Source organism: Haliotis rubra, unplaced genomic scaffold, assembly GCF_003918875.1.
Source record: "Haliotis rubra isolate DU_JTF1 unplaced genomic scaffold, ASM391887v1 Scf1681, whole genome shotgun sequence".
Classification (NCBI taxonomy): Eukaryota; Metazoa; Mollusca; class Gastropoda; order Lepetellida; family Haliotidae; genus Haliotis; species Haliotis rubra.
The window spans coordinates 53,944-74,146 of NW_025765649.1; the positions used below are offsets into that span (position 1 = coordinate 53,944).

At 38.6% G+C, this 20,203-nt stretch overlaps 1 long non-coding RNA gene across 1 annotated transcript; it reads left to right on the plus strand.

Annotated features, from left to right (window-relative positions):
• The first annotated feature begins 795 nt into the window (after nucleotides 1–795).
• LOC124272302 lies at nucleotides 796–7,092 on the plus strand. The gene is made up of 3 exons (XR_006897295.1): nucleotides 796–1,670; nucleotides 4,615–4,800; nucleotides 6,925–7,092. It is a non-coding gene; the product is annotated as an uncharacterized LOC124272302 (long non-coding RNA).
• The last annotated feature ends 13,111 nt before the right edge of the window (nucleotides 7,093–20,203 follow it).

Genomic DNA, 20,203 nt, shown 5'->3' on the forward strand with positions numbered 1-20,203 from the left:
CAGCAGTATTTCAGCTATATGGCGGCGGTCTGTAAATGGTCGAGTCTCGATCGGAACGGTAATCAACAGCATGAGCATCGATCTACCCAATCGGGATACAGTGACATCTGTCAACCACGTTAGCGAGCCTGACCACCCGATCCCGTTAGTCGCCTCTTACGACAAGAATGGGTTGCTGAAGACCAATTTTAACCCGCATATTCACGAGTCTTTAAACCTCTACACAGAACATAAGGAGTTAGCAAAGTGTACCGTTAAGGACTAGCATAGAACATACTAGACCAGTAGTGCCGTCTTTGTCGGGCGTAGTCGGGAGAAGTCCTCCTTTAAAACATTGATGAAAGTTGACAAGGTTTAATCAACGCTTTTCACGGGTGAAAGGCTGATTGGCCGGGACTTCATTATCACGGGCTGTCACGCTGTCAACAAAATTACCGATCACTGTAATAATCCTTGAAAACTATATTGTTTCACTTTTGTATTTGCTATTAGAAACTGCTAAGGATTCGTGTTGTACAATAATGGACATCAAAGTCAGCCCATGTAGAACCTTCAACGGCATGTTAAAGGATCTTTCATGTACCTGTCAGTGTTGTGTTGTCAGTCCCCAGATGGTAAGAGAATATTTATCTGCCTGAAATAATGTGTTAGTACTAATGATTTGCTCAAACTCAAACACTACAAAACCTGTGTTTGTGTTCTGCATTCAAATTGCGATTTGTAAAAAAAAAACACAGAAAAAAACGCGATTTATCAGGAACATTGCGAATAACTGACGATATGTTTTTATTCACGATGATTTCATACGTGCAAATATACATCTGTACGTATCATATGCTATGTGCTTTTGTAATATTTCACGCAGAACGTTTTGTATATGACAAAAAATGATAAAAATTCACTTGGTGTCGCGACTACTGGTGTGGATTACACATATGTGACAATAGCCACCACAAGCAAATCAGCTACATACATTTTCTATATATAACAACAGCTGTTTCAGGGAAGTGAATTGATTTGCCTGCTCTACAATGGACAGTGTTCGTGTGAACGGGTTTGTGTGAGCGGCTGGATGAATGTTGTCCAGTACTGTAACCTGTCTTAAACTGAAACAACTAAACATTAACATCATTTCAACACATCTGGATCAAAGAAACCTACAATATATACCAACACAGTCAGCTTGAACGTACGTCAAACCATCCGATCCAAATTTTTTCGAAACACATTGACCAAACGTTTCAGAGACAAATGCACACACCACAAATTCATACTGTATAGAAATTAGGTAATAATACATATAGAATATATGACATGATACCAAAATAATAGTTTATGCATATATCAGTACATAAAAACACTAAATATTAACATAGCATTCTGCATAAATTTAATACAATGCCCCGAAAGGTTATCGACAAAGTAACGCTAATACAACGAGCGCAACATTGTTTATGCCTTTGGGATCTCCCAGTAGGATCGTCGAATTAATTCCAGTAGACATACAGCGCCAGATGGAGAAAGCGTCGATATCTCACGCCACTCAGCCCTCGAGATGTTATCACACCGCCCCAAGCTTGCTGTCGAGCCCTGGAAAGAAGATACATGGGTTACACCCAATTATCCACGTAAATATTCCAGGAAGTGATTCTAGATGGACATCATCCAAGGTATTTCAAATTGGTTCCTTAGACCGTATGGTATTTTCCCGCAAGCGAACTGATTCTGAAAATTCCACGTAGAACATAAAACATGCCGTTTCGTTGTATGCTGCAACCACACAAACTTTTCTACACAGGAAATTCTTGATGGAGTTTCTCTTATGAGGCTCAGCCATAGAAATGTTTTATTGCGATTGCTTACTTTATTTACTGATATAACGAATGATTAATTTTTAGAGGATGCTTAGTTGCTTTTTGCTGAGGCGACAAAATTGGCTGTCGTAAATTTTTGAAAAGTTTATCACTATTGATTGTCACGATCATTAAATCCGGATGATCATATATGATGAAATGTGGAGAGTGATTTACGATCTCGGTAAATGAAATCAAACCGTGTTGGTAATACGATAAATTTCATTAAAAAAAATAATATGATGATGAATTATTATATGAATCAATATGCCGATAATCTTTGTAACCTTTTCACGTTCCAAACACCAATCCCATATACTGTCCCCAAGTATGTTTCTTTTTCCATCTTTCGTTGTTTTTTCACAGATATAAACTTCAAAAAGCATACTTAAGAACGTTCTTATGACATAATGAGAAATGTACCTATCTTTAATACCCAGCGTGCCGTAGACATGATATCACTTTAAACTTTCGAGTTGTTATTTTGGTGAAAGTGTATTTCAAATGTGTTATCATAAGCGCCCAAGCATACAAGATACAGGTTTGAAGGAGTGGCAATTAGATTCATATCATTCAACGAAATCTGTGATGAATGGCCCATCAGAGAAAGTATTGGCATGAAAGTTGTAAACAGGGTTCAATGTTATTGTAGTGTTTTGTAGACTGTTGAGGTTTGATGGACACTGTATTTTTAGACTGGGCTGAATCCAGTTACCGCAACGATTCCCATGTGTTGAAGGGCAACTGTATACAATGTTCATGGTCACGTATATGACTGCGAACCTCTAGCTGTGGGTAAATGAAACAACTTTGGTCACGAGTACCTCTATCCGATTATCTTTACACATGACATAAAAAACAATTTAGATACAATTCATGATACATGATGCATCGAGTCAAAATTCATTTGAACCCTTTGCAAATACCCTTTTGGGCAGACATGCAATGTGTTTTAAGCATACAGTGTTAAAAGTATGCATGTATGTTATTATTAACATGGCCAGTAAACTACTGTTATCACGAACTCAAATAGGCCGCCATAGCCGAATTTCATCTCGCGCACTTCGCTTAATATTATATGTATGTATGTATGTATGTATGTATGTATGTATGTATGTATGTATGTATGTATGTATGTATGTATGTATGTATGTATGTATATGTGTGTGTGCGCGCGTGCGTGCGTGCGTGCGTGCGCGCGTGCGCGCGTGCGTTCGTGTGTGTACGTGCGTGCCTTTCGTGCAGGCATGCATGTATGTATGTGCGTGTGTGTGCGTGCGTACTTTGGATAGAAGGCATACAAATATGTGACACCTTATTTGTTTTCAGTTTTCAACCATTTATTGTAAAAATGCTATTTCGGCCTGCTTGCCTGATATGGTACCACTTGATACAAATCGTGCAGACGTCGGCACGTTGTTACACGTATGTACGTGCTGTATACAAGGAAGGTTCCTGTGCACACCCAGGCAGGTGCGCGGTGTAATGAAGCTGTCGGACCCGAGGAACGTGATACCGAGGGTGATTGTAGAGTGTTTAAAGGCTTCACTGCATGTAGTAGTAAATCCTTTTCTATATATGTGTCTACAACAATGTCATTTTGTTGGAGGAGGACATTACCAATGGCATGACATGGCAGTTTCTGAATGAAAGACCTAGTCCAGAACACAATGACTTAGACATAGATATTTAATATAGAACCTCAGTGCAAAAGAATACCCAGTCTTTACTATCCTCAGAAACAAATTCTGTTTTGTGTGAAGGGAAAAATAGCTGTGAAAATCATATGAATGGATCGCTGAAAAAACAGTGATGACACAAAGTGTTCGCGAAAACGGGAAAGCATGCCCTCCCCTACCGGTAGCTCCCACCATTCACAAACTTTGCCTAAACATGGAAGTATTTCTGATGCTGCACAGCTGTACACCTCCGTGCGACGGCGGCCTGTAAACGAACCAGATATGGACCGGAAAATCAAGCTATCAATTTCGAATTACGACTACTGTGTAGAAGGACAGATATTCCGATGCTTAGAAGTAAAGAAAAACGTTTAAGTAAGAAATCCCAAATTTCTCGGCACCGTTTAGAAATAAAATATCTCCATGTCCCGTACATAGATTGAAGATTGTTATGGTTTTACTAACAGGCACTATTAGTAAAACCATAACAATCTAAGAATGATCGGAAACAGGCACTATTAGTAAAACCATAACAATCTAAGAATGATCGGAAACAGGCACTATTAGTAAAACCATAACAATCTAAGAATGATCGGAAACAGGCACTATTAGTAAAATCATAACAATCTAAGAATGATCGGAAACAGGCACTATTAGTAAAACCATAACAATCTAAGAATGATCGGAAACAGGCACTATTAGTAAAACCATAACAATCTTCAATCTATATACGGGACATGGAGATATTTAGTGTTGTTACATGGCCGACGCTTAAACGAGATCCAATACAAGTCGATACCACCGAAAAACATATACAGGTATCAAGTGAAGTCACAGCTGTTGGTAAATCGCTGTCGGCTCAGAGAGACGGGTGTACTTTCTCTCGTTCCAGTCATATCACCAGTGTGGTTATCAATATCATTTCAAGTCCATCCATCAAGCTGTTGAACCGTTTAACATCATTTTTCGTTTTTCAAATTTGGGGGATCGCTTTATCGCTGGTTTGAACAATATTTCCGTTATTCCGCATTACAAATGGACTCATCATTATTATTAGTATTATTATCATTATTATATCACAGCGCGTCAGCTTGACGATTGAGGGACTACCGAAATGGATGCAAGTCTGAGACGTGAAACTCCTACATACGGGTGGTGACAAACCCGGAAAAACACACTGGGCAAACCGAGATTGGTAACAACGTTCATAGCTTCCTGGCACGCCCAAGGGACTTAACTTTTGACGGCGAATGTAGTGGATAGACGACGTGAATGGCTATTCATGCGTCAATCTTGGTGTATACGTAAAAGTACATAAAGACAGATTTCAAGATGATTAATCGAAAAATGTGCGAAAGGTTGTCTCAGAGACAATTTCTCTGCAAAACAAAAACAACAGTAAATAGTATCTGGCAGTTATATCCCCAAATCATAAATGAAATTCTCGTTATACAGAACTGATCGGAACAAGGTTGTCTCGTGGTATATCGAAGCATACAATCATCCAAGTGAAGTATCTTGTAATTTGTAACCTGTAGTATTTCTGTTATGATTCGGAACGAAACTACCTGTAAAACATGTATCTATACACTCGTTAGACGAAACAACAGTGGAGACTGGGATCACTTCCTGTGTTTGGGTAGATACAAATTTTGAAAGTTTTCAAAATGATTTACAAGCTATTATATCATTGTACAGTTGCCACATGCTAGAGCAAACCTCTGTAGGAAGCCATTGATGCCAGGAGCCACACATGTGTGTATTAGTGTGAAAATTGCAAACTTGAATTCTTTTTCACTGAACCTCTCTACTGTTATTGCGTTTCTAAGAATGAATTGGGCGCATAATTGCGCTGTTGTTTTATGAAAAGTACACACATTGCCATTTAAGAGTAACATGTTTTTTTCACATTTTAACGACTTTTTTTTCCTTCGTAAAGAAAATAGTGTGAACAAGTGCCGTTGAAACATCTCCTGAAATAACCTTATTTACACATGAGAAATCACATAAGAGAAATCAACCCCAGTACCGTTTGCATGCAATTAACAAAGGACGCCTTCCGTCTTGTTATAATTAGTTCGAAATTTTCAAATGCAAACGTTGCTCAGCAATTTCTAAACCCAGGGAAATCATCCTATCTCAGCTCACCAGAGACGTTTACACGTGAATGTCATGTGTTTGAGTTATGTGAGGCATCTCAACACTAGTTATCATAAGGTATTCATGATCAACAAGTCATTACAGCCAAACACTGTTGTGTCGAATTAAAGGGACCTACGTAATTACTTCCGTTATCCGAGGTTCGATACAACCGCAAAATGATGACCGAAGTTTTACTTCGACACAGTCGTAATAGTCAGTAACCTCTTCTGTTTATGCCCAGAGTGTAGTTATATGTACAACTAATGTCCATTACGACATGTGTATTTACTCAAGTTTCGTGTATTTACTGGAGAACTATTCATTGTATGTAGGATATTTACTATTCTGCAGTTAATGTCGAATAGTAATGAAACTCATTTTCATCTTACAAGTTCGATATTGACTGAAGCCGATCTGATCAAACCAGTGACTCTTGAAATAGCAGATACACATTCCTTGATTGAAATGCACTGTGACTTCAATATGACTTCAGCAAAGCCACTACCCCTTTTCCAGGGAGCCATTCCACGGAGCGATCTTAGCGCTAGGATAATTGTACATCCCATACTTTAACACCGACGTACAGTCGTAGCTAAGATCGTTTCGCAGAATGGGATAGATACCAACAATAGGAACCGCTACCAGTTTCTTTGGTATCATCTGAGAACGTTAACCTTAACGAAGGGACTCATTGACTCCACACTGCACCCCCTGGTCGCCCTAAATCCCCCAGGATGAGAAAAGCTTGTAGGTAGGCCTTCCGGGAGATCTATCGTCTTTCTGGGAGTGGATTGGTATGTTAAGGTAGTCTGTCAAACACTGATAAGGGATACATTAGTAAATAGAGGGTTTTGTTGCTGCAGTTGATTCTGCGCCAGGAATGCACTGTCTATTTGAGCATGCATTTTAAAGAAGTATAACTTAAGTAAATATACGTCATTGTGCAAACATATAAGAGACATTTTCCCCATTTGACACTTTGTATTTCATAGGCTTAAACAGCTTTGTAGAACGGGGACCCTCAATCTCCCATTGGGTGGAGGAAATGAACCCATCACTCGACATCAGTTTCACACATCAATCGGGACTTTCATTAGGGTTCAGAACCAAGCCACTGAGATATGTATGTTAAATGAACAAAAGAAATATATACCTCCTATATAAGCAGGTATATTTGGAAAGACCTAATATCAAAACCAGTCGACGTTTTGATGGCTTCATTAACATGTTGCCTTCTTTATTAGTCGCAGCATGTGTATCTGATTCTCTGACGATATATCTGAGGCTAAATGGCTTCTCGTGGAGGCGCTTTGCCTGCTACCTTACTTGTTGGAGCTCACGGACACAGTCAATGTTGGCTTTGATGTAGTGAAGAGACGTCCATGCAATGATGCATACGTCATTGCCACGTCAGGTGTATGCCGTCCTGCACACAAGTGTACGTAATGTAGGCGTCTTTTCAATTTAAATGTGATGTAAACATGTTACATTTGTTTTCTCTCATTAAACTGAGCATGAACTTGTTGGGGACAAACCATTTACAATTCTTGGAAAGGGATTATAAAAACCAAAACAATTTGTATCAAAGTCTTTGTTGTGACACATAACATCTTTTTTCAGTTAAGCAAAATATTTTACAAGCATCTTCTGGAATTTGTTATTTTCGATAAAGTTCATCCAGGAGTGCGGCTTCAGTGGGACAGTGACAGTACTGCACTTCTTGTGTTCGTGTTTATCATTGTCTACAGTTTACATCCACAATGCAAACTGTAGAAGGGTAATCGGTTTCGCTGTACTGCAGTCTCATCTCGACATTTCTCGAGTGAAGAACATGGTGTAGTGGTTAGAGCGTCCGCCCGGAGAGTGGAAGGTCGCGGGTTCGATCCCCGACCGCGTCATACCAAAAGACGTTAAAATATGGTACTTGTTGGTTCCTGCCTGGCGCTCGGCATTAATGGGTACAACAGGGACTGGTCGGCTCAGAGTCAGTATAATGTGTCTGAGTGGGGTATTCATGCTTCACTGCGGCATGGTATCTCAGTACTATAAAACCAGCTTCAGTCTGGGCTAGTACAAGCAGCCGCACATACACACACGCATGCATGTCGTCATATGAGCGAAATATTCTCCAGCACGACGTTAAACCCACTTTCACCTCACCTTCTCCAGTGAAGTGTGTGTAGTTGACCCGAAAGGGCATATGAGTTGAAATACATAATTTTGTTTCATATATACGCATTCAGACATAAAATCCAACCCACCAGACGAGTGAACGACGAGAAGTTAAATGTTAAATTTTCATATAACTATAGAATTCAAAATTTAAATTGAATTAACATTATTTATTTATAGGCAAAATTAAATTTAAAAATGATAAAGCACCAGTATGCATTACATAACATGCACGTCTACATTCAAACTTTGTAGAGCGTATGTGTTATGTACCATCAGCAAATTCACAATTTTTGGCTGACCTACATGTACTTGATCTACTCAACCACATCGCAGCTGTTATTGACACCACTGTCAGTTGCAGGATTATATATAACTTTCCCTTCTCAAATATCCTATTCCCGGGAATTCGTTTGAATGTGCATGTTTTAGAAGTGAATGTGAAAAAATATACAACCCAAAGGAAAAAAACACACAAAAAACTCAACCGATAAAAAAACAAGTGACCTCGGAGAGACATAAGTACAGCTGTAATGCAGAGCGTGACAATAAACTATATTGGAGTCATCAAATAATTGCCAGCTGAAGAACCAAATGTCGGAAATTACTCAAAGAATTCCTGAGGAATCTGTTCAGATTCCAAAAGAAAACTAAAAAAACGTGTTTAGTTATCAAGGATGTATTAATGTGATCTTCAAGTCATTCTTTAACTGGGGGCGGTGGGGTAACCTTGTGGTTAAAGCGTTCGCTCGTCACGCCGAAGACCCGGGTTCAATTCCCCACATGGGTACAATGTGTGAAGCCCATCTTTGGTGTCCCCCGCCGTGATATTGCTGGAATATTGCTAAAAGCGGCGTAAAACCAAACTCCCTTACTCATTTTTTAACTCTAGCCACACGCTGTTCCACATGAGAGACACAATTGTGCGAAACTGCGTGTTGACGGTTTCAAAGCAGAGGGCATCCCAAAATATACCAACACAATGTAACATGCTTTGAAACAGGATTTTATTACATCAGCCCTTGACAATGCTCCGAAAACACGCAATGCAAAATAGGAGTATTGTATTTCTTTGAAGCATTTAAAGCTATCTTGGAAACACACTAGAACGACCATCTCATCTTCTTGAAGAACACCCTTGAAGATTGGCAAACGTCAATGGTTGTTTTGCAGTGGAACACACATGACGAAATAAAGCTTGCTGAAACAAGTTAAAAATAGTTAAATGATGAGAAGGAACCGTGTCACTCTGAAGCGATAAGCACATTACTCATCGCTGAAAACTCCATTACAAAACCTTCCAGCACCCTATTCCCACAGAGCTGATCATGCAATTGGACCTCATGCTAATTGGACGTAATATTGCAATGTACTTTCCACGTACCGCTCTGTGATTTATAAGCGGCCAATTATCAATAATAATCATTGCTATCAGTATTATTTATGTTTGTGCATTGGCGACTTTCTCAATGCAGATTGGGAAATGTGTAGGTAAAACGTTTGTTTGCCACGCTGAATTCCCGGTTTGATTACTCATATGAGTAGTTATGTGTGAAGCCTATTTCTGATGTCCCTAGTGTATATTGCTGGAAGAGGAAACAGCGACATATCACACTCACTCACTCTCAATCCAGATTTAACATGGACACTGGTAATTTAAGAATAAATTAATATAATTTTCTTCTGGTAGGTCACCATGTCCTTGGGGATCAGTTATCTGAATTGAAAACGATATAAACCATTGTGTATATGATTTGAATGTCTTGCTCATGTACCCGTGAAGGTCCGGGTTAGAATATTGATCTTCAGTAACCCATGCTTGTCGTAAGACAATTCAGGTATCGGGTGGTCAGGCTCGCTGACTTGGTTGACACATGTCATCGGTTCCAACTTGCGCAGATCGATGCTCATGCTGCTGATCACTGATCACTGGATTGTCCGGTCCAGACTCGATTATTTACAGACCGCCGCCATATAGCTGGAATATTGCTGAGTACGGCGTAAAACTAAAGTCACTCACGTTTGTTCATGTGTTTTGTTATACAGTTGTGACAGACAGACCATTGAGACAGATACAGGTTTGATTACAGGTGTACATATCCTTAAATCAGTTTGTTGCAATCCTAAAAATACCAAACAGAATCCATCTCTTCAACATTTTCAATTTCATCACAATGAAAATTCATCAGTTCCATGGTGGCAGTTGAAACCATTATTATTTGATCCAACAAGATAGCTCATTTTTCACCAGTACGAGAAGAACACGAACACAGTCTGATCATAAATACGCCTGGCTGGAGATGATTAGAAACGAACAATTCATGGAGAAATCAACACAAAACAAACTGCTGTTATACTGGTGTGTCATATGAATGTGATATCGTTTGATAAAAACTGTAATTACTTCATAGAACGACTGACGATGTTCTATGTAGTTGGTTGTTGATATTGAAAAAAACCATGTCATCTGGGATTTTACTCAAAACCTGATTTCTTCTATGCATATAAAAAGACAGAACAGAACAGGAAAAAAGAACGTTTCAAGGTAACTTTGGAAATGAAATAGTAGGATGAATCATGTCACTGAAAAAAAGAGGATCAAAAGAAACTACAATACCTCTAAGTTGATTTTTCATATGTTTGAGTTTCAGTTTCTGTCTATATTTGTTTGTATTGTACATGTATGAAAAATGGACTGTACTGGGTTTTAGTCAGCACTCAAAAGAATACTTCTCCACGGTTGTATATTTTCAACAAATTTTGATTTAATACTTGTAAACTTCGAAACTGAAATTCGCTTAATACACAACTACAAATGCATGTCTGAGCCATCTTATCTGTGAAGATCAATAAGTTTACCTTTTTAGGCCAACATTTACCATTTAATTAGGAAGTTACAAATTTATCACGGAAACAATGAATATATTTTGACACAAAATAACCCAGCTACAGATTACCTTTCACAAACTGTTGTGGAATGAGTGCTTGTTAAATAGACATAATCAAGTTTAAGAACAGCTCCTTCTATTACACAGAAAATATCCTCTGAATACGTTTCTTTACTCCTCAGTTCCGCATGTGTGCATGGATGCCCAATGCTGTTAAATACTGATCTACATTTACCACGATGGGAGGTTTTATATGGATCATACATGTATAAAGCTCTCATCGTGTTCAGGTGCTGTGTTTAAACGTCAACCAATACCCTCCACTATGATACACCGAAGCACCTCCACATTTGCTGAACAATCCTTATTACCATAGCATGAAAGGCTCAGCTGACCTACTGTTGGTACCCAGCTCTTTAGCTGCCATCAGTGACTGTTTTATTTACCAATAACATGGTCAGAACAGACACGATGGTTCCTGTACACACAGTGTAGTTTATAACGAAGTAGTTCTGGTTCCGTAAGGAACATGGGGAATGGGTGCACGCTGCTGATTGGAGCTGTGTGGCAGGTAGATGGTGAGTGTTCATTTCAGTGTTTGGTTGTGTAAGGTGAGGTGAAGTGAAATTGGGTTTAACGTCGTGCTTGGGAATATTTCGCTCATATGACGAGGTTGTGTAAGAAGAAGGTCAGTTGATGATACCAACACTACCGATTAGTGCTCATATAAAGGTAAATAATATTTGTATTCTGTGATTGGATAACATATATTTCGATTGTAAAATGTCAATATGCTCTTCACGTGTGTAGGTTTGTTCATCGGCGAGACTTCGTTAACTAGTGAGTGAGTGAGTTAAGATTTAAAGTCACATCGGCAATATTTCAGCCATATCGTGACTAAAACTAGTTCTAAATTCATAGTAGATGCATATAATATATAAAACCCTGTCAACGAAGGACAGTAAAATAACTAGATTATCGCAAAATGTGTTAAAACTAGCTAGCAGATATCGTTAAAAGTATAATACTATTTTTGGACAAATACAATACAAAAAATAGGCTATTGATCGCCAACAACTGAAGGTAGATCACCATACTAGACTTAGTTAATTAAAATTCCTAGACCCAGTTATAATATACTGAGTTGTTGAGACAAGCGAATGCTGACAATGCTGATAAGGATTTCGTGCAGAATATAAAAATGTTCTATTTAATCTTCAGTTATCCTTAGGGAGTTTTTGGTATCACGTATCTGTACTGTCCATCGGATTACACAAATTGAAAATCTGAGACATTTTCCTCTGATATATATATCACATTCATTCTTCTTTTATACATGAACATAGGTATAGTTTGTGAGACATGATCAATATAGCCAATATAACTTTTATACTACCTCCAGCCTTGTGTGTGATTGCTTTGAAATGGCCGTTTACCGTTCGTAACATGTGTTTGCTGTTTTCATTGTAGGCCAACCATATAGTGTTGGTGGCGGTAACAGAAAAAAGGTCTCTCGGTTTTACAGATGTTGTCGTTGGTTAGTTTGTTTCAACGCATGTGGAGCATGTATCTGAGATCCACAATCACGTTTTGAGAAATGTAGTCATCTAAAATTACAAATATGAAGCTATATATTCCAACTCGAGAAATTACATCTTTATGGAACATGTTTTAGTGATTTGGTGATAAAGTATCAGATCGATAGACAAACATAAAGGAGAGGCGAAAGAAGAAATACCGAATTTGTTTTTTCATGTGATTTAAAATGGAATGATCCGTTGTTAAATTCGATATTTTTCTGTTTAGCCACCATCGTTTCTGCGACTGTTTGTGAAAAGTATTCTATGGCTGGGTAATTCTGTTGTAGTATCCATAGAGTGATGACATATCGCCGATCAAATATAGGACTTAGACATGATATCGCTAACTTAAGATATTTTTATTTGAAAATCAAACAGGATAAAATTAACTGAGGCATATTTTTTCTTTTAGTGCTCGGTTTAAGAGTTAAGGGCAGCCTTTTAACGAGGAGATATGTAAGCAAGCGGTGTATAATTTCCTCGGTAATATTACATCATGATGACATATTTGTACAGGAAATTAATAAGGAGATATTAATTAGAATTTTATTAATGTGTACAGAAATGTGATACAACAGATTGAATTCGCAAATAATTGTTTTTCGCCTTTTTCTTTGTATTTCTATTTTACATATGTGTCAGTACTGATAAACAATGCATATATTCTTGAATATTTAGGACACCCCGCTCATGTTCTCTACATATCAAACGAATCTATGGCGTTGTATCCTTTTATGAAATAGCACTTGATCGGAAATGTAATTTCCGTATTCTCAACTGCTGTTCTATTTTCCCATTTGTGACAATCAACAATTATTCCTACCAGTACATTCAATGTGCAAACTATAATTCATTTTTTAAACGTGAACAAAGTATGCAGAATAAATTATTTTAAACCACAGCCTGTGTAACCATTAGACCGTGTCATAGATTTTATACAATCAAACATATAATCTTCAACAGAATTGCATTATTATGTGACTCATGCAACAGCTACATTAAACCCTAGGTGAGATACATACTTGTGTGTGTGTTCAGTCCAGACAGGGCTTAGATGCTTACCAGTTTATTAAAACCCATTAGAATGGATATGAGGCTGACAAATCAGTGATCACAATCAGGACCGATTTGGAATTCAATCGGAGGAAGGTGTTGTAGCACTTGTCCCTTGAGCAATACATATTCCTCTTAGGCAGAACATGGTAATTCTGATACCCCCATGAGGAAATATATGTATATGAAGCATACATATTTACTATATTACCATAATATCGGTTAAGTAATATGCTGCAAGTTGTCTTTCAATATGTCTTCCTTGCGGCCATGTCTAAAAGTAGCTTCGTATACCCAGTGTATAATGAGTAAACTGTTCTGAGAGAGCTTTTAGTGACTGTACTTTTAATTCATTTTCTGAATTATGTCTTTATCTATCCTGTGGATAGATTACTCCATATATTGTTAATATGGTAGTGACATAGGAAATATACTATGGTGTAGGTGTCCTCATTAACTCTTCTTAGTCATTAAAATATTTTAAAATACCAATTAGAGACTTTGATCAACCTTCAGAAAACCTGACGTGCATGATCAAATAATCTGATATATGACTTTCAAAGACATGAAATGCTAATGTGCAAAACAGCGTCTACAGCGATGAAATGGTTTTGATTTCTGATTGGCATCATCTGTTTGGTCGATCCTGGTTCCGAGATTATTAAGGGATAATGCTTAGGTTTCAAAATACGTTGACGCCTCATCACTGATTTAAACGGTAAACTTCAAGAAGCTTGATGTTATAGCAAAAACGAAACGGTACCTCCAAGTATTCCGTTAATTCATTCAGGTTGACTTGTCACATGCTGGGAATAGCCTGCTGATTAAGGCATGTGTTCTTCATGCCGAAAACCCCAGCTCGAGTTCCAACTTCATTTATATTCTCTAAACCAATTCCATGTGCTACCTGTTGTTATATTGCTGGAATATTGCTCAAAGCAACGTGAATGCAAACCACTCACTCACTCTGGTAGAATGGTGGAACCATCACCACGCCATTTCAGCATACCTTCGCCAAAACACACTGTTGTTAGATACTGTTGTGGTGCCACTGGAATAACAATACCAGCCTTTAGGTGAGGAAAGATAAATATCACAGGTAATTATCGCTCTTCAGTAGCCTCAGGTGCGTGGATAGACTGAACTGGAAGACAACACAACCAACCTTCGTATGCAGTGTTTGTGGTACGTCATTCACAGGGGGATTCCATACCAAGCGCTTAAAGAGTCGTGAGACATGATGTTTATTTTTGCGTTCTTGTAGCATGTTTAGATATGTGCAAGATGTGTACTTTTGATGTGGCTTTTCAGCCTTAAGATCTCAAAGCTGTTTACCCTATAGCTATGATTTACCTAACTCATGAGGCATTTCTAAACACTTGCTGCAGCGTTTCCTGTGGTCTACGAATGTTTAGAAAGAGTCCTTTGTGTAGGATGCTTTCACTTGTCACTTTGATGTTTGTTTGTTTGTTCATTTAACAGATATTCCAGTTTAAGAAACTGTGAACCGAGGCCATTGGTCATTCTCAGACAAACCTATTTTATCTTCACAATGCCCTTCGCCGGAAATCGTCTTGAGGATCATACTTCCAGATTCACAAAAGGTTGTTGTTCTGTAAATATATTTGAACATGAGTAGATGTTCCTAACACAAATCAGTCTATAAATGTGGTTTCCTGGGGTCTGGGCAAACCTTACTGTAGGGGAAGTACCATTGTGATATTGACATAGTTATGTGAATCGTGGGTTTCACAACAGCATATAACATGACACTTATGCATTAACTTAACATTAGGTGTATTCAGGGCGGTGGGGTAGCCTAGTGGTTAAAGCGTTCGCTCGTCACGCCAAAGGCCCGGGTTCGATTCCCCACATGGGTACAATTTGTGAAGCCCATTTCTGGTGTCTCCCGCCGTGATATTGCTGGAATATTGCTAAAAGCGGCGTAAACCCATACTCAGTCAGTTAGGTGTATTCTGTTTATTCGACTATTATCAGGAGTGAGTGAGTATGTTTTCTCGCCACTATTAACACTTTTCAAGCAATATAACTTCTAGGAACGTCAGAAATGGACATTGTACCAATGTGCGGAATGAAACCCAGTTCTTCGGTGTGGGCCTTTAAGCACACCGGCCCTCATTATCAGGATCTGCAAGTGACAACTTACAACCTGTGGTGATCAAGACAACCATTAATGTCACCGTTATCAGTTTGTGGTAATCTATTTAACTGTCAGACAATGGTAGATGGATTCAACTATTGCATCAAGCTTTTATACCATGCCAAAATGCACTTTGTGCTAGAAAACATTTTTCATTCCACAGGAATGGAATAAACGTGTACATTAATTACACTCCCAGAACTAATCTCAGCACGCGACGAGTAGCGTGTCTAATAATACTGGTGAACATTGACTTTTACACGGAAAATGAATTTTGAATAATTGTAGGGACTGGATTAGAATTACAGACTGATTGATTACTTCACTCTAACTTTACAGTTTAGAAGAACGTATTTGTGAGCATGTTACAAAGTTAGCTATTTAATGAGTGCTTGTTAAAAACGCGGATGTCAGACGTCAAATTTGATCATGCCGCAATGTAAAGGAAACCGTTCATTAAAAGCTCCATGTAAGTGCGGTAGTTGTATACTCAGGGCGTATTTACAATGTACATGCAAATTAATCTAATTAAAATTTAATATTATGGTCTCAGGATAATTTCCTTTTAACTAATTGACCTCAGTGGATACTATAGAATCATTGAACTGTTAATATATCCCTGACTAAAGAATTATCATGAACTGAAAAACAGGATATTGGAAATGCCATATCTATAAATCAAACATGGACGTTATACCCGAAAACGTGACCAAATAATGGCTTCGGTCGGAATTGGGACTTATCTGACTTATCTGACAAGGTTTTAATTAAATGACCCGAATAATATTTCCAGTTCTAAATTGTCTAGGATAGTTCCACAACAGTGTTTCAATAGTCCTCATTGCATCATACAGCGTATATTGAACCGTAAAACATATAATTCAATGGCGTGATTGCTGTTTTAACATTTCCTCTAAATAATCGTGTTTGAGCCTGGCAATCCAAAGGTTTAATACATGTGTAACCATACACGTCGCCGGGTACGATGCTTTCCAGGCAGTCGGACTACACCCTATCCATCCTCATTATTTAAGGGGCGGTGGGGTAGCCCAGTGGATAAGCGTCCCCTCGTCACGCCGAAGACCGGGTTCGATTCTCCACATGGGTACATCGTATGAAGTCCATTTCTGTTGTCCCCTGCCGTGATATTGATGGAATATTGCTAAAAGCGGAGAAAAACCATAATCACTCACTAACTCATTACTTAATTAGTGGGCTATTACGACATGCGTGGTTAGACGGTAGTTGACGTTCTCAGACGTTAGTCAACGTCACCGCCGCCGTCGTACGAGGGGTGTTTTTTGTGCGTGCGGCGTTAGGCCACGCGTTCATGAAAACTGTGTGATTGGCAGTGCTTATGGTAAAGCAAGGAATGCTTACCCTATTGGAAGACTTCTGATTTTCGTAATCCATAAATTATACATTTACGACAGTCACTGTTTACGCCCAGTTGGACCTGTTTCTACAAAACCAAACAAGACTCTTGAGTTGACGTTATACATTAAAGAGATGGTATAGATCGACCTATTTAACAAACTTCTATTTTGTAAACACTAGTTTACTCAAGAGTATCCATAAGCTGTCTACTGACTCCGTTATTGATTAATGATGTCTTTGTGCTGGTTCTCGAGTGTATCGAATCAGTATTTCAGTTAGAGAAGCTTCGTGCAGTTGTACACCGAGGACTAGGTTATTGCCTGCGCCAACACAACACAAGACATAAACAAACATGTTTTATATAGCAGTTGTTTTTGTTAAGTTATTTACAATCACATTTTGAGACATTTCTAAAATTAACAATACTGTGCGTTACAAAACAGCGTTAAGGAGATAATTTAAAATATACTGACTTTTCAGTACACAGCTTTGGTACCTGTAGAGTGATCCAATGAATTTGAGGTGCGGTCGGGTAGCCAATTGGTTAAAGCGTCCGCTCGTCTCTCTTAAGACCCGGGTTCGATTCCCCCATGTGCACAGTGTGTGAAGCCCATTTCTGGTGTCACCCGCCGTGATATTGCTGGAATATTGCTAAAAGCGGCGTTAAACCTTACTCACTCACTCCCTCGAATGAATTTGAAACCGTACACACAGCATGGACTTCCAAATGTTATAGTTCGATCTACAGGTAATCCAGTTCTGCTGGCATCACAGCGAAGTGACGAGGGTTGTGTCCAGTGTTTTACGGAATTATAGAAGGGACAAGCAAAAAAGTGTCAAAATAAACCAAAGTGCGACAGCGCGACAATGCCCCTTCTACGATTCCATAGTTTTGAATGTTTTGTCTGTAACACTTTACTCGGACGTATGACAGGCTTTACAGCAAAGCAACCGTAAGCTGTCAGGAAGTGGGCACCACTACAGTTATAAGCAAACTTTACACTATTGCGGTCTGCCTCGAACTTCATTTTTATGAGTCTATATCACTCATTGTGACGTAAACGATATGACGTCACAGATGTATATAGAAAACGCCAAATGCCATGCGAGACCTGAACTACATTCTTCACCAAATTTATTGTCACTCACTCCGTTTTGTAGCCTAGAACTGTTATATAATTACTTTCCGGCTTTGAGCACACCCTATAATTCTCTTACGCTGTGACTCGGCCGTCAAATCTTTCCTTTCAATCAGAGGTGGATATTGACATTTGATACCTCTAACTAACCAATCGGAATCGAGTTATTTGCAAATTCGTGTAGACTTAATGATTTACTGATTGCCTCTCAACGGAGCGCTTTAATTTGTTGATGAAGTGATTTAAAATGCATTTTCTGAATTCAATGGATTTGCAATCAACATGTATTCACTGAAACTGATTTCGATATTGAGGTGAATGGTTTTTGCGATATCTGGGTGCCGTTCCACTAACCGATCTTAGCCCTATGCCAATCGTAAACCCCTAAAATCCCAATCTTAGCGTGACGTTACGATCGGCATACCGTTCCACTAACCAATCTTAATCTAAGTCAATCGTAAAGTTAAGATTCAAAGTCTAAGTTGCTCATGACCAACTTAGGATAGCTAAAATCAATCGTAGAGAAACCAAAATGGTGGCTTTCTTATTCTATGTGAAAAATAAGAGCGAGCATTTCACCGTGAGCGTCCCCTAAAGTCCCCCATGAAATGAATTTGTATATTTCTGTGATGTAAACAAACACTGCACTGAAGCGGGGGGTTCCCGTTTTGCCGGACGCTTTTGTTATAGATAAAAATTCGCTGATGCGCGATAATACTTTAAACAATAGGGTATTAACTTATAGTCTGTTTCGGCCTAAGAAAGTACACACTGTAGCTTCATCTCGATATTTCATGTTTCACCAATTCAACATTTTGGGTACATTTTATCCTCATTATAAAATTCATAAATACATGTTTCGTACATTTTCAGAAAACAAAAAAATGGTAACTAAAGACATAAATAAATATGCATAACTATTTTCTGAACTGAACTTGGTCTTTGATGGTGGTTGTGTATATTCCTGGAACTGCTGAGAACATCACTGACGGTGTTGGCCGTTACAGGACAGACAACCTGTCTTACAACATTTCAAATGAACTCGGTCCATTTTTGTGCTCTTAACCCTTAACTTGTGACCTAGATAGATTAAGTGTCAACCTACCTCCCTCGAATTTGGAATGTTAATTTGAGCGTGTGCCATTTTGCAATGAGCGAACCATGTCTACATTCTTTATATACAGGCAAAACTTCAGAAATAATCATTGGAATAAGCTTCACTCAATTCGGCTAATATAATTCGATTTAACTAAAATCAGTTACTAGAAATCGTGTTCAGTCAAAACAAATTGGTGCCTTGTAATTAATGATTTCGAACTCAGTCTGCCAAACGCTCATGTCCGCCAAAGGCCTATGGGTGACAAGTAATCACTGAAAACAGACTATAGCCGGCAAACTAGCGGACCGTTACTCTTAATTCGTTATCATCACATCAGCTGTCCGGCAAATATGAGGGTATGATCACTGAAGCCTTACAAAATGTCAGGCCAGTCTGACCATTGTCGTCATGGGAACATAACCGAGCGAGTAGGTGTAACTCATTTGTACAACAATATTGCAACGTCATGGTTAAGAATAGGGACAGCCGTGAAGTGAACAATGTTCTGAGTGAGTGAGTGAGTTAAGATTTAAAGTCACATCGGCAATATTTCAGCCATATCGGAACAATGTTCTGAAGCAAAAAGATACAAATATGCTTGATTTCACTGCGCATATTTGGTGGGGGATTCTAAAGGCAGGTCGCGTGTTATTCAAGACCACTGACAGATTCTACATACGTTATAGCCTCGTCGCGCCTTGTTTATTCTGATTAACAAGGTTCAGGCACATATTAAAAGCTCTGACACAACTGACATTTTTAAAGTCCAGACTTAAAACCTGTTCTCAGTATATTACTTATAATCTCGGCTGTAAATATTCTCGTGTAAATTATCTGTACACTGCGCTTTGAGCATGCCCAAGGATGTGGAATAGGCGCACTATAAATATGCATATATTATTATTATATTATGCGTTCTCACACACTTGCACCTGAAACCAAGGTGCTCACTACCCTAATATTTTGCTCTGGGTTTTTTCTCCACGTTTACAATTGGTTGGAAAAATACCCATGAAGGCCCGGGTTAGAATATTGAACTTCAATAACCCATGCCTGTCGT